This window comes from Poecilia latipinna, unplaced genomic scaffold (assembly GCF_001443285.1).
Source record: "Poecilia latipinna isolate Pla-1442-1.1 unplaced genomic scaffold, P_latipinna-1.0 Scaffold380, whole genome shotgun sequence".
Lineage (NCBI taxonomy): Eukaryota > Metazoa > Chordata > Actinopteri > Cyprinodontiformes > Poeciliidae > Poecilia > Poecilia latipinna.
Window position 1 is genome coordinate 214031 of NW_015112996.1, and position 24609 is coordinate 238639.

The following is a 24609-nucleotide window of genomic DNA, read 5'->3' on the forward strand; positions in this document are numbered from 1 at the left end:
ATAAAAATGCACACAACACTTTAGATCTAAACTAGTATTAATTGATATTTTGATATATATTTTCTATTAATATCTAAATTAGTATAGGGTAGTATCTATATTGATAAAATATTCTATAGCTATTAGATATTCTGAAACCAACCAATACGCTTCTTTTCACATTATGACTGTGTTGATCTATCACTAAAAATGTAAATAAAAGTTGAGGATTGCAGTTCAAATGTGGGAAAATGGTGTCTGTTCTGTAATCTATATTGGATTCTTTTGTCAAGATACTGTAGAACATCATCTCCTTTTTTGTTCAAGCCTTGATGGGATGTTCCCCTATTGTCACCTCTGTTACAACGATAATGCCTGATGGACACTATAGCAGGTGGTGTTGTCAGGTAAATGACAGGGGTATTTTATAGGTGCTGGTTCAGCACTGAGTTCAAACCCCTTAGTCGGCACAACAATCAGACAGCTATTTTTAAATGACCCCTGAGATTAATATGGGGTTATTTTTAGTCTGATTGGCTAGATAAAGTGAAAATACGAGAGACAAAGGATGTGACAGTAGCAAAGCTAATAAGATCTTAGTTGGCACAATATACACTGTGAGTTGATATCTTTTTGAAGCTATTTTCAGTTTTAAAAAATGAGATGGAAAACAATTCTATGGAGATGAGAATTAAGGTAGTTTCTTTAAGTTTGTATATGGTTGTGTGTGTGTGTGTGTGTGTGTGTGCGCGCGTTTGTTTGTAATACCTTGTGGGGATGATTTTCCTGACATATACTACGTTGTGGGGACCAATTGCTCCTCGTGGGGACCGGAGCCGGGTCCCCACGAGGGGAAACCCTGTTTTTGGGTCAGGAGACAGATTTAGGGCTAAGGTATGAATTGAGTTTTGGTTAGGGTTAGGTATGTGATGGTTAGGGTTAGGAAAAGGGTAAAGGTAAGGTTTGGGCTGTAGAAATTAATGGAAGTCAATGGAAAGTCCTCACAAAGATAGCAACACAAACGTGTGTGTGTGTGTGTGTAGAAATAGGCTATATTTTTAATACGTTCCTGAATGTCGTGTTTTTATAGTAGGTAAATATGAATAACAAATAGGTAAGTGGAGACTTATTAAATGCATTATATATTTTCTTTTAGACTGAATCATTCTTGTTTTTAATGTCATTCTTGGCCTATTTATTTTGTTTACATGCTACAGTCTGCATTGTGTGTCGTCAGGATGCAGTCATGAAATAAAAATATTGATACAATTTTAAATGAGTTAAATTATAAAATTTAATATATATATTTGTCTTTTAACCCTACTGTGGTCTTAAAACACAGGGTCATTTAGATCCCACAAGTTTCTTACTCTGTGTAAGGTTTGGCAGGCTTTAACGATTTCTTTATGTTGTTTCGGTAATTGACGGTCTAACGGGAGAACCCCTCCGCTTCCTCTCTGTCCAACCTTGGCATTTTCCATGCTCTTTCTGAGCGTTGCGCTAAGACCACAAGATGATAAAGGGTAAAGACAGATTTTTTTTTTTTTTTTTGTCAAATAAATATCAACTTTTAGTAAACTTTCACATTTAGCCTAGGTAACAATTTGTTGATTTATTTAATTGTTGCCTGTTTGGCTTTATGCTGTCATCTAAATTGTTGGTACAGTAATTTAGGTTACAGACATGAGCTCCACATGCTGTGGGCCAAACCTTCTTTAGCAGTTGAGGGTCTGCAGTAACTTTACTCTTTTCATCACTCACCTCCAGACCAGATCTTGTTTGCAGTGGTGAGGACGCCCTGTTGAGCAGAGAGCTACTATAAGCAGATGGTAGGGCTTTGAGGTGCATTGCACTGAAAGTCACAGTGTAGTTCAGAAAGGAGTGGGAATGGCCCAAGACTTTTCCTCAGTGCTGGAACTTACCTCTAGAGGTCATCCATCCATCTGGCTTTGTAGGTAGGGATTAAGATACCAGATTACTGCAAGTTTTTAGAAATAATGGACCAGGAGTTAACCTGCACTTGTGGTTAATGAATGCCTGTACAGAATATAAATTTGATCTATTAAAAAGTTTCAAATCTGGAATCACATGTTTCTAACATAATATGAAACTGTAATAGATAGTTTTTTCAATCAATGATTAATTACAGTTTATTATTATCAGGTCAGGTTTAATATATATATATATATATATATATATATATATATTAGACTTTAACCAGAGCAAACAATGTAGTATTTATAACCCTGCATAGTATGTCCTGTGACATGAGCTGAGGAGCAGCTTAAACTCCGGAATCATCCTCAACCAAAGACGTTGTGAAAACAAACAAATCCATCAGAGATGCCTCACCGACTCCACAGTCTCCTCGTCTTCCTTATGTAATGTAGGTCCTGTCACAAGCAGTCAGCTTCAGGGGTTCATGCTGCCGCTGCTGCAGCGGCATGAGTCTTGTAATAGGCGGGCAACATGGATGACGACTGCATGGCTGGGTGATGCTTGGCTGGTTACTGCTCTGTGACTGACTGCCAGTGCAACAAATTTCCTGTATGGTGGGTGAACCCGCTATAAATAAATAAATAAGTTTTTATGGTATTCTGCTTAAGTTAGTGATTTTCTGCATGATCCTACAACATGATGTGACACTGAGAGACTATTTTTAAATGCATTATTCATAGTCTTTTGTCATCAAAGACTTAAGAACAGGAACACCATTTTCCCCATTGAAAAAGGGAAAACTGGGTTTGACATTTCCACCAGGTTATAGATATAAGTACTCTATGACATAACTAGGACATTAAATTCATTGTTGTGTGAGTATCCATGTACACATATGTTAACTGCAGAATTAATAAGCAGAACTGAGGCAAACATTTATGCAAATTATCGTTCTATTGTTGCTTTAATTATTTTGTGGCTGTACTACAATAGAAGGTTGTAAAGCTTAATTAGGAAAAAATGCTGTGCCACTTGTAGACTGAGTGGCTTCCTTCCCAGGTCTTTACATAGAATGGTATTGTGAAACATATTGCATTTGTGAATTAGATTATTTACTGAATAAATGTTTAACACAACAGCATTGGTGGTTTAAATATCTAGTTAACTATCAGATGTTGAAATCATAGCCAGCCTGGCTAAACACAAAATAAAACATTTTCTACCATTCACTCTTAAACCTTAATGACTTTTTGACTTACTAAACAATAAACTGCTTTTTGGGAAGACTGACTGAATGGCTCACTAATTTGCAAGCTGGTCCCACAATCAAATGTCGCTCTTCATCAGCTCTCTCTGTCACCATATTCAAGATTTATGATTTGGCCCACCTGGTAATTAATGGGGGTCCCCTGGTAAGTGAAACACAGTGACATAACAGCTACCGCGACATCGGTGGAGAAGACGAAGAGTGAGAATGAGAGCGAAAGCAAAAGATGGTGGGTGGGAAATTAGCAGAGTGGAATGAACTTCATGTAAGGTTGAAGGGAAAAGGAGAGCAAGAATCTGGGGCGATGCAGACTGAAGGCAAAAAAAGCAGGACAAGAATGCTGAGAAGGAACTGAAGAAGTTCTCTCATGCTCTCTGTCAACATATTATCGTCTTGCATCAGGATTGTGAGATTAGACTGCTCCTTACATAATTGTTTTCATGCTTTGCTCTCTAACTCTCCCGCATTTTTCTTTTTCAAGCATGAGCGCGTCAATATTTGGACTGCCCTTAGGTAAAAACAACAGAAAGAAGCTTGATTAGTTGTGGATGTTGCCCACTTAAAAACTGCAATTTTTATTATAACTTATTTAAACCACCACACTTTTCTGAAAGCACTACATTTTCATAAATCATCTAAAAAAGGGAAAATTGAATTATTGGCTGAAAATAAATGACAAAAAGGAAAACTGTTTGGTTAGTGTGTGGAATCTAGATAAAATGGCTTCATGTTGTTTCCATCCCTAAGTGGGGAGCACATAAAGATAAACTTCTGCAGGGTTCTTCAGCTGCCACAGCAGCAGAGTTCATTTTATTTTATGTATTCAAATATTTAAAAAGCAATGCATCTAGATTCATTTGAAAAGCTGGATCAAATCATGACTCCACCTCTCTTCTGTCTGGTAATTGGTTTGAATCTGTTTATCTTCTCGTCCCTCTTTTCTATAGTAATTGAAAAAAAATTGGCAGCAGTAATAAAGATTATACAAAAGACTTAAAAGCAATTTTATTTCACATTTCTGTTCTTTTATGTTTCTGTAACTAAGCTTTATGTTTTTCTATAAACTAATAAATAGAAATTTGATTGGCTTATAACACACTTAATAGAAAGTTCATTAATCCATCCATTTTCTTTACTTGTACCTTGTCAATATGTAGAGTCTCCAGGACCGATCTTGGGTATCCCGTTTCTTCATTTTGGATCCTTCTCTCATCCATAAGTCTTCCTTGCCGTCTATGTTGTCTGGACCGCCAGGTGGCGGTTGCTGGTGGTCGTGTCAGTAATGTGGTTTGTTGTGTCTGGGTTGTCCTTTTGGTTGTGTTGGAGCTCCACACCACTAGAGGGTGCCATAGAGTACAGGTCATTCTCCAGAGGGTGAAATGAGCAGGTGTGCTCTTGCTCACCTTCAAGTCATCATCAGCAGTGAGGATGAGGAGAGCTCCCTGCCAAACCTTATTTGTGAGTGTTAGCCATTTTGTGGTTACCCATATGGAGGATTTGGTCCTTCATACTTGAGAACCAACACCACTGGTTAAACCTTTTGGTTTTCACAATAAAGTGCCTAATGCCAAATTCCTATTTTCTTCTCAATTTTAACTAAAAATGTAATAATTCATCAGTGGTTAATTACTGATTGCAGAATATTTGTGCATATTTGAAAATCATCAATATATATTTTCATTTTAAAATCTCACATTGAAAAAAGAATGCAAAAAAATAAATAAATAAATGCAGTGTGATGGTGAGTAATCCTACTGCTAACCAAACAAAACCTATCATTATCTTACAAACTGTAATTGTCTATATGCTTGTGTAAATCTAGTTGTGCAGCACTTGGTTCGTCCCATGGAAATATCTGATCTGGGCTGCAGTGTGATGGTGCAGCCTGTTTATAAATAGTTCTTCCTAAAAGCTGAAAAACACTATCTGGTATTGATTAGCTGTCAGCACATGTTAAAGCTTGTTGCCACTGGTCACACAGTCTGCACTAGGCAGACTGAGCCACATAGGCCAGCAGATAGTCTTTCAACATGCAAACTCAACTCTCATTCATTCTCTGCAACACACCAGAACACACACATATATCAAGGGAAATTTAACTATACACTCAACATCAACCATAGCTTCACACCCTACAATGTGCACAGCAACACATACCATCTCTCCTTTATTACCACTAAGAAATAGACATGTGCACATACAGTTTGGTATTTGACTATTTGCTCTGATCTCTCCAAAGAGAATGAGTCATGGATGTGACACTTTCCCTTTGAATGTCAATGTAAAAGTATTGATTTTTCAATGGTGCTGTGAACCGATAGAATTACGAGTGGTCACCTTTTTCGCCATTTGACGTGTGACCCAAACTCTGTAATTATCAAGAAATATCATTGCAAGGTGTCGTGTGACATAGTGGGTAGAGCGGATAGAGCAGGTGCCCCGAATGCGGAGGCTATAATCCTCGTGTTGTCCTGAGTTCGATTCCCAATGTCAGTAGCTTTGCCGCATGTCTTCCTCCTTCTCTCTGCCCTCTTCCTGTCTACCTACTGTAAGAAAAATGGAAAATAGGTCACTAGTGCCAGCCAAAAGTAAGCCATAAAAATAATTGTATTTAAAATTAATAACATTTCTTTGCCTGCGTACAGTTTAATCATCTCAAATGTGAAAAATTTGATTAACTGTATTATTCAGATGTGTTCAACCTTTGCAAAAGTCTCATTTAAAAAAAAAAAAAAACACATTCCCCCAGCTTCTATCAAAAACAGGCAATGACTGTTTTTGATCCAATGGACAAAATGCATAAAACAGCTGAAAAATGTTTTTATTTGTTTGTATGAGCATAGATTAAAATCAACTGACCTTGTTTCTTTTTTTGTGTGTAGTTTTATTTTCAGTCTTACACTACAAATAATATGCATATAATAGTAATCATGAACAACACCCACTCTGAATTTCCTTGGACTAATTTATGAGTATTGTATTAAAATGTAAAAAGTTCCACTTAATGAGAATGAAAGCCAGACATTTAGAGCCCCATTCAACAAACTTTTTGAATGATGATGAAGACAAAATTTTCTAATAAAACATCTCCCCCATCTTCACTTTAAGATGCTGGTTTAGCAAAGGGAAGGCAATAAAATAAATCAAAACCAAATAGCAAATCTGCTTGATCTGAAATAATGAAATGAGTAAGTAATTACATTTTTTTAAGTTATTCCAGCTCTGTGGGAAGAATGATGCTTCAACAACAGTTTTAATAGTTCAGTTTAGCATATCTAATGGCAATTTTATTAAGCTCCAAGTGCAATAACAGGTATTGCTTCTGACAAAGGCTCCACTGAAATTTAATGTACATTAAATTGAAAGATTATCTTAGACACCCAACGCAGGAAATATATTAGTCTGATTTAATATCAGGCAGTGAAGAGTGTTTGAGAAATGCTTTTTTATTTAGTGCAGCTGGGTTCGAAATTTTACTCTCTACCTCAGATATCAACAACTAATACAACTGCTCAGAATGGAAATAAAATAGACAAAGTCCCTTCCCACTACACAATAGTTCACTTAATAAATAACTAATCCAAGATAATTATTTTGGAGCTGGAGGATAAAAGCCTCACAGAAGAATTAATGCCTCATGATTATCAAATTAATGTGTTATCTTTTTTCTCCAATAATGAAGCATGCTCATTCATTACAATGTTAGATATTATGCATTGCTTGTTTTTTGTGAAGTATATTCAGTAAAATGCCACAATAGTTGTTGTGGAAAGTTGCAATGTAAATTGTATTGACAAACCACACTGGTTGAATAAACTAACAAAATGTTCAGCATTTTCTTTTCAGTGTTTAATCATGCTGGGACAAAAAAATGGAAAACAAAAAAAATCACGAAAATCCCTTGGAATTCACAGACACAGAAGCAATTAACAGCTTTGATATAAGCTTTACATTTAATTAGGAAAGAACCTCAGGAGTTTAACATGCTAGAGTGGGTATTATTTTAACTCCACCGTGGAGAATCCATTGAACTGTGTCTAATGGTTACAAAGAATCCCTAAGACCACTATAAGTATTCAATTTAAACCATCTCAAAGATTCAGCAATGAAAGGTCACAGTGAAGTAAATAAACAACTTTTGAGTGTGTTGTGTTACTGAAGAGGCTTGACAGAAAAAAATGATTATCTTAAGAAAACAAACATAACACTACAATTACCAACAGTTACCGCTTTTAGTTTTACTTTGACATTTTCTGACTGATTTATTGAAACTCTTACTGAACAAACAGTGGAGAAAATAGCAAAGCTAACAATTCCAACAATGTGGCAGTTTTGGAGGGTTTTAAACATTTACTGGAATTTATCAAAACAGCAATAAGAAATTTAAGAATTTGTGATAAGAAATTTATCACGATAAATGATAAACGATATAATAAATGCCCACCCCTAACAAAAAGGCAAAAAACTTCAAAACTATGGTTTGACTTGTCAACACACAATCAAACATGAACTCTAGATTTGAATACCAATTGTGGTACACACAACTGCAAACTATAGCGATACAACAAAAGAGGGAAAAAAAAATCTTATCATTCTAGAGTTATATTTATATTACATCTGGATTGGAAAATTTGCACAAATTGTTTTTTTTATCAAGCAGTTTTAGGAGAGTTCTTTCCCTTTTATTTCAGACTTCTGTTGTTATTTATATGTTATTCTGCAGTTATTTATATCAAATTTCTTTGCATGTCAAACTGAATGCAAAACCTGTTTTGTATACAACATTGTGGGATTTATATTTAGATTTGTGTATATGAGGTACATTATTTCATTTACAAAGGAGAGCTCTCTTTAGATCTTGACACATTAGTGATTTCCTTTAACTTCGTCTGTTTAACATCAGTATGTCCTTGCTCTGAATTATTTAATATCCAAATGACATTTCACATACTTGTCGTAACTTTGTAACCATTTCCAATATACCTAACCTTTTTTCCTAGGTATTACAGTATATTTAATTTTATTTGACTGTGAACATAGAGAACAAAAGTAAACATTTACAGGAATAGCTGACAGAGAGAGAATAGACAGAAACCTTTAAACTTTGCTCTAGTTTTTTGTTGTTTGTGCTGATTACAACAAACAGTGCATGCATGTATGCATGTGTGTGTCTGTGTGTGTGTGCATATATATGCTTCCCCGCTGTAAACAGTCTTTTTATTATTTTTGTATGTTTTTTTTTTTTTTTTTTTTTTCCAGGACATCTGGTGCCTCTATGACAAGAATAGTTTGCAGGACACAGGTGGCTCAAGAGCTTGTGATCTGTCAGGAGAACCATGAGCAAACAGCACACTTATTTTAAGCTGAAGGTCAGGCATACATCAACATAAATTGGGCAACAAGCTTGAAAAACATTGTATTTAGTAAAATACTATAAAAAATAAAATTGTATATTAGTATGCACTTTTTCCTTTTTTTAAATTTCCCTTTTATATCACAGAAAAATCTCCTCTAAACTCCAACTGTCTCATAAATTGGAAATAAGACAGATTTATTTCAATATTTAATGTTATTGTTTATTGCTGTATATGACTCTAGACTGGCAAAGTACGATTTATAAAATAAAAAAAATACAAGACAGAAACCCTCATGTGTGGACAGCATAAAGATACTGATCTTTCTGTATGAAAAAAAAAAGAATAATAACACCAAGTCAAGTTTCTTTTTATAGAACATTTCAATTTCAGCAACAAGGCAATTCAAAGAGCTAGTAGCTTTTGGGTCGAAACAGAAGACAGTCATATATAAAACTATATACTTTTTTTTTAACCTGACTTTCCCTCGTTGCCAAAACAAAAACCTTTTGTGAAGTATTCTTCTTCCAGAGCAAGGTGATCTCCATCTTTTGCTGTGGATAAAGGTTTGTTTTAGAAATGTGTTGCATTTTATGTGCCGAGCATACAATGTATTTTATGGTACAAAACCTCAAGTTAAGTTTTTCAGTTTTAACCATTTGCTTTTAAAAATAAATTACTCACTTTGCAATGTCACTCCAGAAAGACAACTTCAAAATCTGGGCTTTTGTTTCTTTACATGTACCCCTTCCTTTATTTCCCTCCATCTGTGCAAGAGAAACCTTTTAAAAATTTACCAGGGAGTAGGTTGCCATTTGCCTCATATATTATTTGTGCCATCAAAATGTCAACCACATTCAGTTTTAACACGCCTGTTTTAAGTAACGGTGGCCTTGTGTGATTTATACAACCAGTACTATTAATTTTCCTCTGAGCTTTTTTTCCCAGTCGGTCTGTGGGGAATATCCAAGAGTCACTGGCAAACTGATGATGCAAAGAAAACAGATCCACCTAAGATTTCTGTTATGTCTGAAAGTTTAAACTGGTTTTATTGAACATGTAGATCATTTATTTTAGCTTAGGAAGAGTAATACCAGTTTATTGAAAAAAAACACTGAATCTGAGCGGAATGAAAGTTATGTCATCATCAAAATACATTATGCATCTGGGTTCACTTGACACACATGCAGTCTTTTTTGTCTTGCACAGTGGAAATCTTTCCTTCCAACACAACACACACAGCAGATGCACATAATGCACAGTCCAGTAAAACTCATGTGTTTGTGTTTCATTAGTGGACATCTGCTCTTGCTTTAGCTTGTAGCTTTAAATAGAAAGCAAGACTCAGGTAAGTGCCATTTAGAACTTACACTCCACTGCTTACCATCTGTTTGTTTAGCAGTTTCAAATATGCATAACATTTGCATTTCCCAGCTTTTTTGACAAGTGTGTAGATTATGAAGAAGAGAGGACTTTGTGTTCAAAACTTTGAGTTAGGTGATAAATTTATAACATAATTACACAATATCAGGTAAACATATACTAAGAATGAGCGGTACAAGTAGTGGGTTCACAAGATTTGTGTCTTGCTTTCTATTTAAAGCCACCTTATTTAATCTGATCAACTTGGGTGAAATCTAAACTTGAATAACTCTGTAAAGTAAGGAAGCTAAGGCATCCTGTAGCCTCGCTTAAAAGCATCTAAGGACTTCGAAAGGAGGAGACAAACAACCTGCTACTTCATTGAGAACATTTTTGAACAGTTTAAAACCTTTTCCCAATGATTTCTAACTCGATCAAATATTTTTACTGAAAGAATTTGAGGCTATTTTTCTCTCAATCTGATCTGCTTGAGGTCATATTTTATTGTTAAACACTACCAAAAAGTGGATAATGATGTATTTTTTTTGTGTGTGTGTTAGCCAATGACGGTAACATCTTTGCTTAAAAGCAAATGATGTAGTGAGATAAACTGAGTAATAAAATTAATCAGCGTTTTTTAACTGCCAATACAAGCAACTCGGCACATATATCAGAGATGCCCATGACTGATTTGTCCAAGTCCAAGTCAGCTGTCAAGTCTTTAGACAACAAGGCCAAGTCTTGTCCCCAGCATTTCGCCCCAACTACCACAAACTACAATAGTGTCATAGTGCTAGAGCACTGAGTTCCTTTAAATCGAGGCTAAAAACCCATCTGTTTTGAGTTTCTTTTGCTTAATAATAACTGGAAAATAGATTTTCCGGGTATGCATAACAACTTTTCTTTTCCTTCTTTCCATTCTGTACTGTAGACATTAGATTACAAGTGAACAAAACTACCAGAGATACTCGGAAGTATGATTCTTACCAGGAAAAAAATACTGGCGCAAGAGTCTCCTTGGTTACTGAGGACAGTTAGTGCAGCTGTATTACAACCTTTTGTGCTATATTTAAAATGGCATAAATTGCATGACCTTTTCAAAGCATTATTCTGGTATTGTTGTCATCCAGAAGTTTGACATATGCTTATTTTGATTTACTTTTTTTGTTCAATCATATTTTCATGTGTTGAATAGTATCTGTGCAGTTCTATTTTCTATAATTTGCTAAATACTCCAATCTATGTACCTGAATCTTAGTTGTTTTTTTTATTTAAATGTGTGTTATTTTAATGAATTAAAGAATGTTTAATTTTGTAATGTCTTAGAAGTGCAGACCTACTTGAAACTTCTACTCAGCACCTCTTACCTTGCTACTGTAGACAGAAGAAAAAAATATAAAAAGGTTTTTGCTATTATTGTCATATTTCAATATTGTACTCAAAAATAGGCTAATCTAAAGTCTAATCTAAAGTTATTCTGTTTTTCTTGATTCAAAAACAGAAGTAAAATGTTTAAAGTGAGCTTGAAAGATACCTAACTGGGTTAATTGACTTGACGAAGTAAAATAAAACCATTTGTTTTCTTATTCATTAAAAAAAGAAGAAAAAAAAAAAACTACTTATACTCACCGTTCACAGAGTCTCTCAAATACACAAGCTTGAAACTCAACTCTTCTGGTAGAGCATAGAGCATCTGGAACAAAAAAATAAACTTATTGCACTCCAAACTCTTTACTATGCTACATTCCCTCTCGCCTCAGTTGTGTTGCCAGATAATTTTAAATAACCCACTGCCATATGAGAGACACCAAAAAACCTTCATGCATGAAAGAAATCCAAATCTCTGAAGACTATTTTTAAATTATCCTCTTGGTGTTCAATGTCTGCAGTGATGTATACGTTGTATGTTGAGTTATTCAAAGCATCTCTTCCCAGCTGTCTGAGCCCTACCACATGCTGGTGTCTTCATTTGCTCACTTAGCTTCTGGCAGGCAGCCAGCCTTTTCATTGTTTAATGACACCAGCACTGATATCACACAGAGCACATTCATTCAAACTATAATACATTCAGGTTGTGTTGAAATGAACATGAACACTTATAAACTGTCGATTCTAATCTTTCATTTTAGAATTCAAAAGATATATAATTTTTAATATGACACATCAAGTAAGGACAAATGAATGTGCGGTTTGCACTCAAGCACCTTTTCCTTCTGTGGTTGGCTGTCATTTACAATAAGAGCTGCTGACATCGGTACATAGGCGTTACAAGCCATGAGCTCACTGACAGTCCATGCGCCTAAGCGATACATCCCTGTGTCTCCTGTCTGCATGAATCTGTCTCCAACATGTAAGATGAAAGGAAATGTCACATAATGCCAGAAAGGCCACTGTGATCCATTTCTGCTTCTCTGGCTGTACTATCTCATTGCTGTTTATTGTTAAGATTACAACTCAAGCTGGAAATTTAAATGTTCCTATTCTTTCAAATTATTTTGACTATTTTTCCAGATATTGCTTATATATCCTATTTTTAAACCAATAATGTATTTTTTTTACTGCTCTCTTTCTTCATGTTAGACAAAAGCTCATATTTCTGTTAGTTTCGCATTGCATATTTCAATTTAAACTCTGCACTGTTCCTTTCCATCAGATATTTCTGTTTTACAGTCCAGTAGAGCACAAAATTATTACAGCTTTGCTTTTACAGCTCTCAGATGTGGGAGACCTCGAAAGAACAACACTTTCGCTACTCCAAAATAAAGAAATAACCTAAGAGATTTTTCCCATATATGGATGGTCCTGATTGTACAGCACTGTGCACCTGCAGAGTTTGGCACAACAACCATGACGACAAATCTGATCTAAAATAGTCTTTGTTTTCAGAGGTCTCCTACAAAGTGAGTTACATTAAAGCTGCAGAATGCAACTTTTATTTAAAAATAAATAAATAAAAAAAATCTTTTTACATATTTGCTGAAACTGTCACTATGTCGTGACAGTATGGAATGAGACAGACTATCTGTGAACAAGCTGAGCTTCTCCACCTTCTTCCAGGGCTCCCAGTGCTAACTGGAAACATCCAGTTAGCTAGAAATTTGCTCTGTGTGATATCAGTGCTGATTGGTTGTTTTTGTGGTGTATATCTTCAGATGGTAATGGTCACTCAGGGAGGAGGTGGAGGAGATCGATCTTTTCACAGATTATCTGTTTCAGAGCAAACTGTCACCACATGGAAACAATTTTAACAAATATGCAAATAGCACATTCTTTATAAAGGTTACAGACTGCAGCTTTACTTTGTTATACAAATGACATGCATGAAAGAATCAAAGCTGTCCAGTTTTTTTTTTTTTTTTTTTTGAGATCCAGGTATGTTTTAAATGAGGAAATAACATTATAACATGATATAAAGTTCAAAAGTTGATCTATTATAGGGCAAACAGTTTGTCTACTTTACATTGAATAGTATCTTAAGCAGGGGCGCAACTACATATTATTCAGGTGGATGCAAAAACATAAATCTGCCCCTCCCCCTCCCCAAAGGAAGGTACGTAAGGGTGAAGGAGCGCAGAAAACATACGGTCGCTCTATCCGTATGAGCGACCGTATGTTTACACCCCCCCCCCACCCGAGACGAAGACACATGAAAGGTAAAACTCGCTACATTTACATTTACATGTGCGCGAGGTGAAGGAGCGTAAGGGCGCGGTGAAGTGTATGCGAAGGCATTATCGGGGTGCCACCCCCTCCAGACGGGGTTTTGACGCCCCCTCTGGTGCAGCGCCCCTATGTGTTGCATGCGCTGCATACCCACTTTTTGCGCCACTGATCTTAAGTAATCTGAGGGGTAAAACATTTGGCAGTGCAGTAATACACATCCAGCTAAAACCTTTGGAATGCAACATGAGTTAAAGCAGGGAGCAGGAAACGCATCATTTACACTATCCTACCCTGGGTAGCTTATAATGCAGACAATCTCAGTTAGAACCCATGAGAGATAATCTTAACTTGCATGTTCGGAGTACAGGCCTGCCGTCTATCTCTCAAATTGATTCACACTGACATCTCCAAGAGGCCAACGAAAGACCAATCACTTCTCCCTCCAGGTCTCCAGTGAGGATAGAGGTTTAGAAAGAATAGTTTTACACACATACACACTCATTCAGTCAAATGAAGAGTGTCTGTGACAAGCAGAAAGCTCCAGGGTGCTTCTGTTGAAACATTTATCCTGTAACCTGGATGAACTGCCAATAGTATTGCCTCTGAGAGAGTGAAGCAGACCTATATGCCCTGAGGCTCTATGAGCCATACCATCAGCCTTGGAGAAGCTTGTGAAGCATAGAAAAGCTATTAAGACAGACACTCACAGAGGGCAGAGGGGTAAAAACAACATCATGTACAGTAATATAAGAAGGTGATACGAAAGACAAAGGGAAGGATCATATTGCATTTGTGGGGAACATGCTGTATGGTGTAATGGGTAGCAGTTTCCTTATTTGACACAAAGTAACTAAATTAAATACATTTATATAATTACAAAAATATGAGCTCCTGTCCAAATGAATGGCTAATATATATAGGCTTTATGAAGTTTTGATAATATCCGTAGATTATTCCTTCAGCATGCAATAATGCAGTGAAAAAGAAACACAATAAAGCATGACACCCTCTCTGACTGCACTGTGTAGGCAGAATCAGATAAAAAAAAACAAATCCCTTTGTATTTAAGATGCATACATATTTGTATACATTTAAAGTGTCTTGAAAAAAAGCATTAACACCCCTTAAAATGCTTCACATGTTGCCAGACTTTAGTATATTTTATTTACATTTTATCTGACAAAGTGCAACATAGTTCTGAACTGGAATGAAAAGGATCCAAAGTTATCAAACTTTTTACAGAAGAAATATGACTGACACCCTTATAAACAATTACCTTCAGAAGTCACCTAGAATGTCTGTTACTGATTGTAAACTAAGGATTATCTAAGAATCTTAAAATAAGAAAATGATTTATATTTCATCACTGGAAGCATCTCGACTGTTTTGTACTTTCATAAAAGAAAATTAATTTTTTGTCAGTCTTGACTGCTGAAATTAATTTAGTCTCGCTCTGATATTTTTCAGACTCAGCTAATTTCATAGCACATTTGAATTTGATGGGCATCAAATTCAAATTCACTCTACTTTATTTGAGTAGAGTGAAGACAATTAACTGACTGCAAAGCAGTGGGAAAAGTATGAAATGAGCATGAAGGACTGGAAAATGAAGCTTAGCTCCAAAAGACTTTTCCAACAACACACTCCTAAACAGGTCCAGCTGAATATGATTTCTATTCCTGAAAGAACCATTTCTCAAACTGTATCTAATTGAAATGTCAGCACCTTCACCAGGAGCAGGCTGCAAGGGACAATACACAGTAAAATGGGTTTAGCTCTGTTTATGAATTCATCAGTTTGGTAATTTGTTTCCTAAAGCTGGCTCTCACCAATATTACTTCCACTTTACATAGATTCACATCCCATTTGAGACCTTAGGGGCGGAAATCATTTTGATAATGCTGATGGACACTTTACAATAACTGTCTGTCTGTTTGCAAATACAAAGCCTATGACTTAATTTATTACATTTTATTTGATTCTCTCCAAGTGGTCAAAAATAAGATGCTTTTTAATAACATAATTTAATAGTTTTAATTTTAATGCCCCTATAAATTTCAATAACTTGAAAAAAATTCAACCTATAGTTGTAGTTCCTCCATTTCAGTTGATTTGTTTCTGTTTTAAATCATTGATTTACCCTTAATGCACCCTAATGTTATTTTGCAGAATATGGACCATCCAAATGTTTCTGATGATTTAGACAATGAAATATTCAGGGATGTGTAAAAAACATTAGATTTGTTAACTCATCATGCTTACATATATCAGATTATCAAACTAATTCTGAACATAGTCAAATCTGAGTAAATATAAAGTGCAAATGATTTGATTCAGAAAGAAAGAAACTTACCTCTATTTGAACAAATTTTGTACCCTAAACTTATTCCTAGTTGTTCCCTTTTTGTCTGCAACAACTGGAATCAAGCATTTGTAATTATATGGCAATAAGTCTTTTGTATATAATTCCAATGTAAAAGACTTTAATTCAATTGAAAATAAATTTAATTCAAAATTGTGTCTCAAAGTAAGAAATAATGAAAAATGCAAGCTAATTTCCGTCAATAGCAAACACATTAGGAATATAGATCTCAATGTATAGAACTTGATAAAAAAAATGGACAAAGAAATAAATGAAGCTAGATATGCCATGAAAACTGGTTTAGCCAGTGAGGAACTGATTCATCAGTCTGTGTAACAGGGCAGATTGTGTTGGTGTAAACTGCATATGGTGTGAATGCAGCTTTGAAATGTTATTCTGTAATGGTCACAGTGCTTGAATTTGTCATGCTAACCATGTGTAGCTTTTACATGGGGCATTAATATCAGAATGAAGAATGAATGCCTGCTGCAACATTGACATTTACAATTAAATACATTAAGGGTTGGAAACACAAAATAACATGGGGGTTATTTTTTATTTATGATAGTGTGACTATGCTTGCAGTTTTTTAAATCCTTTTCAGAAAGGAATTAAAGCAGCAAAGTGGATAAAGGTGCTAGCTGCAAACCTCCCACACTGTGGTACAAATAGCAAAACAATAATAACATCTTCCTCAGGCAAGATTCTAATTAGCATGAAAAGCAGCAAAGATTGATTTTCCTTATATATAAATAAGAACCACCCCCCGAAAAAAAAAAAAAAAACAACATCATTTTATGCAGTTATTTATTTAGGTTTCCTAGAGACAAGGACTCTAGCACAATATGTTATCTTAAATAAATTGTAAAAGCCAAGATTAAATTTATTTAGCAACATATTGTAGTATCCATAGTTGTGATATTCTATGAACTAATGGTCACCAGCTTTTGTCACTTTAATAACTTAATGTACAAAGATGGACTTAAAGCAATTTTGTACATTGAAAATTGCAGTAACGCGTAAAACGCAGCTTCTGGCATGTAGCCAACCCATCAGCCGGCCCCCTAATGCCTGTGACTAAGCTCCGCTAAACTTAAATGAATGGACAATTCTCTTATGTACAAATTGGGGCTTTATGCCAACTTCCACAGCGCTACCCCAGTGAATTGTATAATGGACTCCCTCATTACGCCGAGGTGCTCTGACTCTGGTTCAGCCGTAATAATCACTTCACTGCTATAACTTTGGGTCATTAAAGTCAATGTTCACTTGGAGGATGGGGGCACCCTGATAAATCCATACTGTGAATGTACCACATTTTCTCTCTAAACTTTACCCTTTCTTCCTCTCTTAGTAATGTTTACTATTTTGATCGCCTATGGCTGAGAACATCCATCTCTTATGGGACACAAAGACACTTATAGGACCCATAACAAGGACAAAACAGAAACTTGGTCTCTGTGCATTATTTTGTGAACTATTTAAAAGTTAAGTCTTTCTTTCATTAATCCACTGTTCCCAGTCCCCACTGTCCTCTAAGAATAGAAACTGGTCCTTGTGTGGTTTATTGGTATGCAAATGTTCTGGTTTATAATGTTTCCTTTTACCTCATGCTGTTAGAGCAGCTGGAATGCAGAACTGCCTGAAGTGCACAAACTTTTTACTTTTACCTTTTTAATTCTTCCTTCCTTTTGTACGCTGCCTTCCACTGCCTGAACTCCTTGAACTCAAAATGTTCTGTTATATACACAAAGTTCGATTTATGTTATTGCAGTTCTTTCCGATAAACCAAAGCAAAGTATTGTTGTGAAGCTAAAGAAAAATGAAGCAAGATTTTTCTTTGGAAAAATCTGCAATGTGGCATACACCGGGATACTGGCTTCATGCATCGATAATACATAGTGTCTCGTTTTTCTATTAAGTCTTTTGAGATATCTCTCTTCCAGCTTTGCAAAATGACCGACTTAAATTCATGCTCATTTTTCTTTGCAAAAATATCTTAAGATTAGTTAAACTGGATAGAGTTAGGACTCTGACTGAGCTATTCTTACAGATGAATATGCTTTGACCTTCACCAGTGTTTCCCAAACTCTGTCCCCAAGTACTCAAGCAGTGTGATGTGTGTTAGTTTTCTGCCATATTTAGTTTTGCTTGCAGGCTGAAGAGACTACATTGCAGGCTACACTTTTTCTCTCAACTGACCACACAATTGCTATGTCCCCTGAATAATTTGTGGCAAACTATAAACTCTGCTTCTATCCACTCTTCAATAACTGTCATATTTGTTGAGTTTATGTATAATAGTTGTTCAGTCGATATATTATCTAATCTGAGCTGTGAATCTGTGCAGCCCTTTCAGCTTTTTCATGGGCCTCTTGACAGCTTTTCTGATTATTGCTCTCCAATTTCAGCCTGTCTGTAGGCTTGTAGGGGCACCATATACTTTAAATCTTCAGATAATTGAAGAATGACATCTATGAGATGTTTAAAACTGGGGATGTTGGTTTATAAGATAATTCTTAAACCTCTCCATAACTGACCTTTAAATCTCTTATGCATTCCTTTTGTCCTGATGATGCTTTTTGATGAGGCCTTTCAAACCTGAGGACTTCACAGAACAGTTGGATTTATACTGATATTTTATTGCGCTCTATTTACTAATTAGGTGACTTTTGAACACTGAACGCAAAACTTTATGTGGAATCAAAGTGAAGAGAGAGGAATATAAATGTATGCTAAAATTTACAAGATTTTTAAAATTAAATCCATTTCTTTTATTTTGCATCCACAGTTTATGTTGCTTTGCTTTGGTCTAACACCTAAGTCCAAATACAGTAACAAAGAGTAATGTGACAAAATGTGAAAAAGAAAAAAAAAGATATGTATATTCCTGTTACTTTTATCTGTTTTGTTCCTCTGCATCTTTTGATTTGTTTATTTTGTTAAACACACAAACTCATCCTTTGAGAAAACCTATTTGCGCCTTTAAAAATCCATACTGATGAGAAAGCTTCTTCGCAAATCTTTTATCAATTTAAGATGGAGAAAAAACAAACAAACAAATGCTTTTTAAGAAACCGAAACCACGTCATCAACCCAGCATGCATTGCACAGGTGCAAAAATGATATGATATAAAAAATTGTAATTATCTTTCTGAATGATAATTGCTATTATTAGCCCCTGAGCATGACTCAAGCATTTTACTTTGCAGACAACTTCATGAAGTTATTGTGGTTTATATTAGTGACCTGGTCAGAGATGACCATGGAATCATATGCAATGTGAATATGTTGTATGATGTACATTTTTGACAGTTTTTGTGTCTATTTTATTTAATAAATGCAGACATAAAATTCTCAAAAAATATTGCCTAAGACTAACTGGAATATAAATCAAACTGTTGTGTAACAGTCTTTTTACAGATATAGTTCAGTAAACTTAAAATTGTAAAAAATTAATGATCAATTCATTTTAAGCTATTGCTCACAAATAACATTTCACCCCCATAGCAGTGAAGCACAGTTTCTTTATGCAAGTCAGAGAAATAGCAGATTTATCTTTGTAGAACTGAAAATTGCCTCCCCTATTTCCCCAATTATAGGCTGAAATACTTTTGTGAGATAAGAAGCAATCACCTCTTCACTTTTGAGGAACAGATGTAACAATGGGGAGTTTGCATACCTGCCAAGATGACGAGTGCAGTTTGTAATTACAAGGATCCAGGAGATGTATTTTTTTCAACATTCTCTCTGCCTTCATGACAGTCAATCTCTCACGTTGGCGTGTATAATTACTATGACTGATGGGATGAGAGTGTGGAATTGATCTAGGGAATTATCTGCATTGCTGTTATTTTGCTTCACTTGTATCTGCCCTTTCTGTATTCCTGTCTGAGACTACATGCTTATATCTTTACCTGGTATGCAGTGACAAAACTAGACATGTGTCTCTAGTTTGAATCATGTCCATGCATTGATGTATTGCAGTCACTGTGAAACAACCATTGCATAATTTTGTCATTTTAACAAGCTAATCTGCTTACATCTGGCATGCATGTGTGAACAGAGAACAACATATAAAATCTTGTAAGATTACTTGAGGCAGATGGAGAGATAACTAAATGTGAAAAAAGAAGTAACTGAGTTCCCAGAACAGTAAATTTGACTCTGGGAAGGTAATAAGTCAGCAGATTCAAATCAAAGAATAAAGATGGGAGACGTTAATCAATAACGCTCGATAAAGAGGAATTAAGTATCTAAAATTAGCACACTGCAAAGTCAGCTCCACACTTTTCTCACCTCTGGATACAAATACATGAGTTATGAGTTTGGACATTTTGCACAGCGTTTTTGTTTCAGGGCAGTGTTCTACATTTGTGCTACATGTTGGAACATCATTTTATATTGAATGAACAGTTCAGAATCAAGAAATATAAGGATTCAAACTGACTTATTGCACATTGTCATTTTTTCCCTCTTTTTCCCCACATAAAATATGTAAAGACCTCCAAGCTCACAATTAAAAGATTCAGCTGGAAGATTTTCACCACATGCGGTACTCCTCTAGCCATTAATGCACCCAGTGATTTTAGAGATGTACCTTTATAAGACTGTGCTCCTATCCATTTCAAAAGACTCTATCTTGTTTTTACCTGATCTATAAATATTCTTACCACTTCAGTGCCTTGAGTTTGGATCTGCCTGCAGACCTTCTGTGGACTCCCCAGGTTATGGTTGCTCTTGCTTTTTGGAGGGTAACAGCATCACTCAACACAGGGAAACTTTTACCTTAAAGTCTGACTAAAAATGTTCCTGCAAAGAGTTTTCCTTATCAACAATTTATGAGGCGTTACCTCCTTTTGGGGGAAAGAGTCAGAGAGATAGGAAAACAACACAACAAATAAAAACACAACCAGTTACCATCATCCTGAAATATGGAAATGCTGCTTAGTTTAACAACTGAATCCAATGGCAACATAAATGAAAAAGATGATCTAAATAAAAATAATTTTGGAATTATTCATAAAACATAATTAAATAATAATGCAGGTTACAGCATTCAAACTATCAATCCCTAGCCCCCTTTATTTATGTCATACAAGTATTTTAATCTGCAAAAACTACAATTGCTACTCAGTTTCTCATAAGAAGATCCATCCACTCTAAATGATTTTCTTCTTTTCTCAATCCTTCCTTAACCAAGGAAGGATTGGTCAAGGAAGCAAAACCTTTCAAACTCCGTTTGTGATCTGTTACAGCCTTTTGTATTTTAAATTTGTTCTCATACCCATCATCTTTTTTCTGCCCGTTTCCTCATTTATGTCATGTTGTGTGGCATACATGTATGTCCTGTTGGTGGCCTTTTGCTCGATCATAATCCTCTGACCTTCTGTGCCTCCTGCAGGCCAGCTTGCACTTGACATCCGGCTTTTTGACTGCAGGACTGCTCTTCATGCTGAGTGAACAAACGTTTGGGCAGCTGATGGAGGCCTGGACATATGTCTTGCCGGACTCTGGGTACTGACATGGAACACATAAAGTATTGGTAGACCTGTCTTTAGCTTAGGAGCTCTAATTTGTTAAATAAAAAGTAGTATGTTTGTAAAATATTCAGGGCACTCCTTCTTAAGAGATTTTTGATCTCTAAGTTATTTACTACTTCTAATAATAATAGTAATAGTTAATGGAAAAAAAAAAAAAAAAACATTTTCAACCTGATTAATTTCTTGAGATTTGGCATCAACATTAACTTTAGTTCTTGATATACAATAAAATAATGTACAGATTTGAGAATTACCTTGAAAATCCCCAAACCTGTTCATTAGAGCAGGTTTAGCAATATATTCAAGGTATACAGGATACTGCCTTTGAATTATTGATGATCTTGTAAATTCATATTATACCTGATAAGCCAGGAAACCCAGGAATAGAAAGTATTTTTATTTAAACGGCTGTTTGGATGCATAAATAGTGTATATGTCTCAGTTGAAAAATCTAGACAAGGAGAAACAATGTCATTAACATCAAATCTTATATCAATGTTGCCAACTTTTATGTTACATATACACATTTAAAGCTGACAGCTTGTATTTAATTTTAGAAAGTTTATCAGAGCCTGAGGAAATGTTAAGTATCTAACAAAATCCTTTATAATTGACATTTTTAAATGTATTTCTTTGTGTCTTAGGTGACGGAAATAACTAAATTGAATCACTGAAGTGGAGGAAAAATTAAACAAGATTTTCAAAGGCAAAGTATAAAGAAAATATTTGTAAAGGTTAGTTTGCATAACTTCTTCAGTCCCTTGGCTTTAACTGCCTCAGTTACTGGTTACTTCCAGCTCTACAAACCATAAATACAGCTGCTTGTTGAAGGCTGCAGTAATTTGTTACAGTAAAATAAAAAAATAGCCTTGTGAAGAACAATGAACACAAAACAGGTCAAGAAGGAAGTTTTGAATCATTTTAAAACTATGTTGAATGTTCTCTAAAGATCTCAGCCTCATTCACTTTGTGTGAGATAATGCTTTTTTGCAAAGAAAAATAAGAGATTTTTCAGTCCAGCGCAGATCCCTAACAAACTGAAGCTGTAATTTCAGTGAAAAGTATTTAGAGCTTTTATGAAGTATTGATTTTGAAAACCATGTATGATTTATTCTTCCACTTCACTGTCATGCACTTCTTTGTTGGCCTGTCATGTAAAATCCCAATAAAATATATTGAGGTTTGCATTTGTAACATGACAGCAGTTGAAAATAGATCGATGCTTTTTCAAGGCATTTTCCGATTATCACCACATCACTCTCTTACAAGCCTTCACTGTTGCCATGACTGGATCAAATTAGAAACACAAATACTTGTGCTGCATTTTTTTACAACACCCACACATGCACCACAGAGGTCTTCAGAAAGTACAAGAACAGTCTTATGTTGATTTTAATTATTATACTGTATAATCATTTGTTTACTATGATTACAATTTAGTGTCACTTTAGAGAACTGAAAGAACGACCGGAGTTGATGAAGAAGAAGTAGTTGGTGTTGAAGATTTTTTTGGGGGGGGCATTTTTTTTAAGGTGCACATGAGCAGAAATATAAGAAATAGATTTTTTAAAATAGCATCTGGCACTTAGCAGCAGCTCCAACCCAGCAACCAGCAACCTTTAGCTAATTTCTACAGTATGAAACAGCTTCTTGTGAGTGAGAAAAAATCCTTCATGCTAAAGAAAAAAAGACTGAGACCAACATAAAGCTTCTTGAAATGTAGCTTTGAAATTTCAGTCTGACCAAATGAGATTTTGTACTTCTGTAGAGCTCATCATTTTTTGTCAAGGAATATGATTATGTGAAACAGGAGTTTTTACAAGTCTAATGTGACCAGCCTTTTCTCTTTTTAAAAACAATCACCACCAGGGATTTTTCTACTGGTGAAAAACTTTTGATCCATGATGAAGAAAACTATTTAATGCCTAATTATACAAGGATTGGTCCAGATATGATAAATGCAAAGGGATTTATTTGAAAGTTAGGCAGGAAAGTATTTACTTGGTCACCTCAAAAACAAATAAATATACTGATCTGAATAAAACATGACTGAATTAACAAACTAATAAAACATGCAGACATATGTCGCACCAGAGAAAGATTACTAAAGTGAAGGTTGGTGCCATTGACTTTATGAATGTTCAGCACATTTTGGCATAATTTTCTGCTTGAGTTTATTCGATTAAAGTGTTTGTTTACTCATTTCCTGCCAGAGTTGTGCATTTATAGAGCATGATACGAGTCTGCAGTGAGTCTGGGGGGTTGGCATGGCTGCTCACTCATTAAAGGCTTCGGTTCATTCATCCTTATTACCTTCAAAGTTGACATGTACAACTTGGCAAGTCTTTTTCTCAGTAGCTGTGGGTGGCTGCACTGGAACATGTTCCCTGTTAAAGCAGGGGTGTCAAACTCAATTTCACTGAGGGCCACTTCAGTATATTGGCCACCCTCAACGGGCCACATTGACGGTACAAATCAGGAGCGCATCCCTGCTAAAACACACCCCAGAAAAAAGGTTGACTTCCCTCATTCAGAGGCTTATAATGAGTCAATGGTCCAGGTGTGTTAGAGAAGGAATGCATGTAAAGCTGCAGATGGTAGCTCTGGAAAACTATTTGGGCACCCCTAGCATAAATGTATAAAAATAAAATGTTAAAAATAAATTAACCACCTCATAATATTAAATAAGTGATTTTATGTATTGAAGTTTTAAATATTACATTTGAGTTTCCATTGATGTAAAATTATTTAAAAATTACAATATTTAAATCAGTGTTTAAAGGTAAGAAAACAAATGATAAAAACAAGTCACATGAGCAGACATTATAGACTTTACGCAAAGATTTAGTCTCAGAGGCAACTGAAATCAATTAATTAAAAAAATCCTTTCTGAATATCATCTCATGGTCTCTGAACTAAATGCATCTTTCTGACCGGGAGCTGACAGCGTGTTGAAGAGTTATGGACCGGACGCTTTGGAGCGTCTGGTTAGGAAGCGCATTACAAACCTTTGGTTGAAATGTAGTTTGTAGTCAATTCGTGCTCAAAACCTATTTTAAGTCAATCATCGGCCTATAAAATGCTGGGGGGGCCACATGTGGCCGGCGGGCCTTGAGTTTGACACATGTGCATTACGCCATG

The 24609-nt window shown here is 35.4% G+C and overlaps 1 long non-coding RNA gene across 1 annotated transcript in view; it reads left to right on the forward strand.

Annotated features, from left to right (window-relative positions):
* Positions 1-22772, forward strand: part of LOC106950123 (uncharacterized) — a 28824-nt gene extending 6052 nt beyond the window's left edge. The window contains exon 3 of the long non-coding RNA XR_001425551.1: positions 21330-22772. This is a non-coding gene — a long non-coding RNA (uncharacterized LOC106950123). The remainder of the gene's footprint in view (positions 1-21329) is intronic.
* The last annotated feature ends 1837 nt before the right edge of the window (positions 22773-24609 follow it).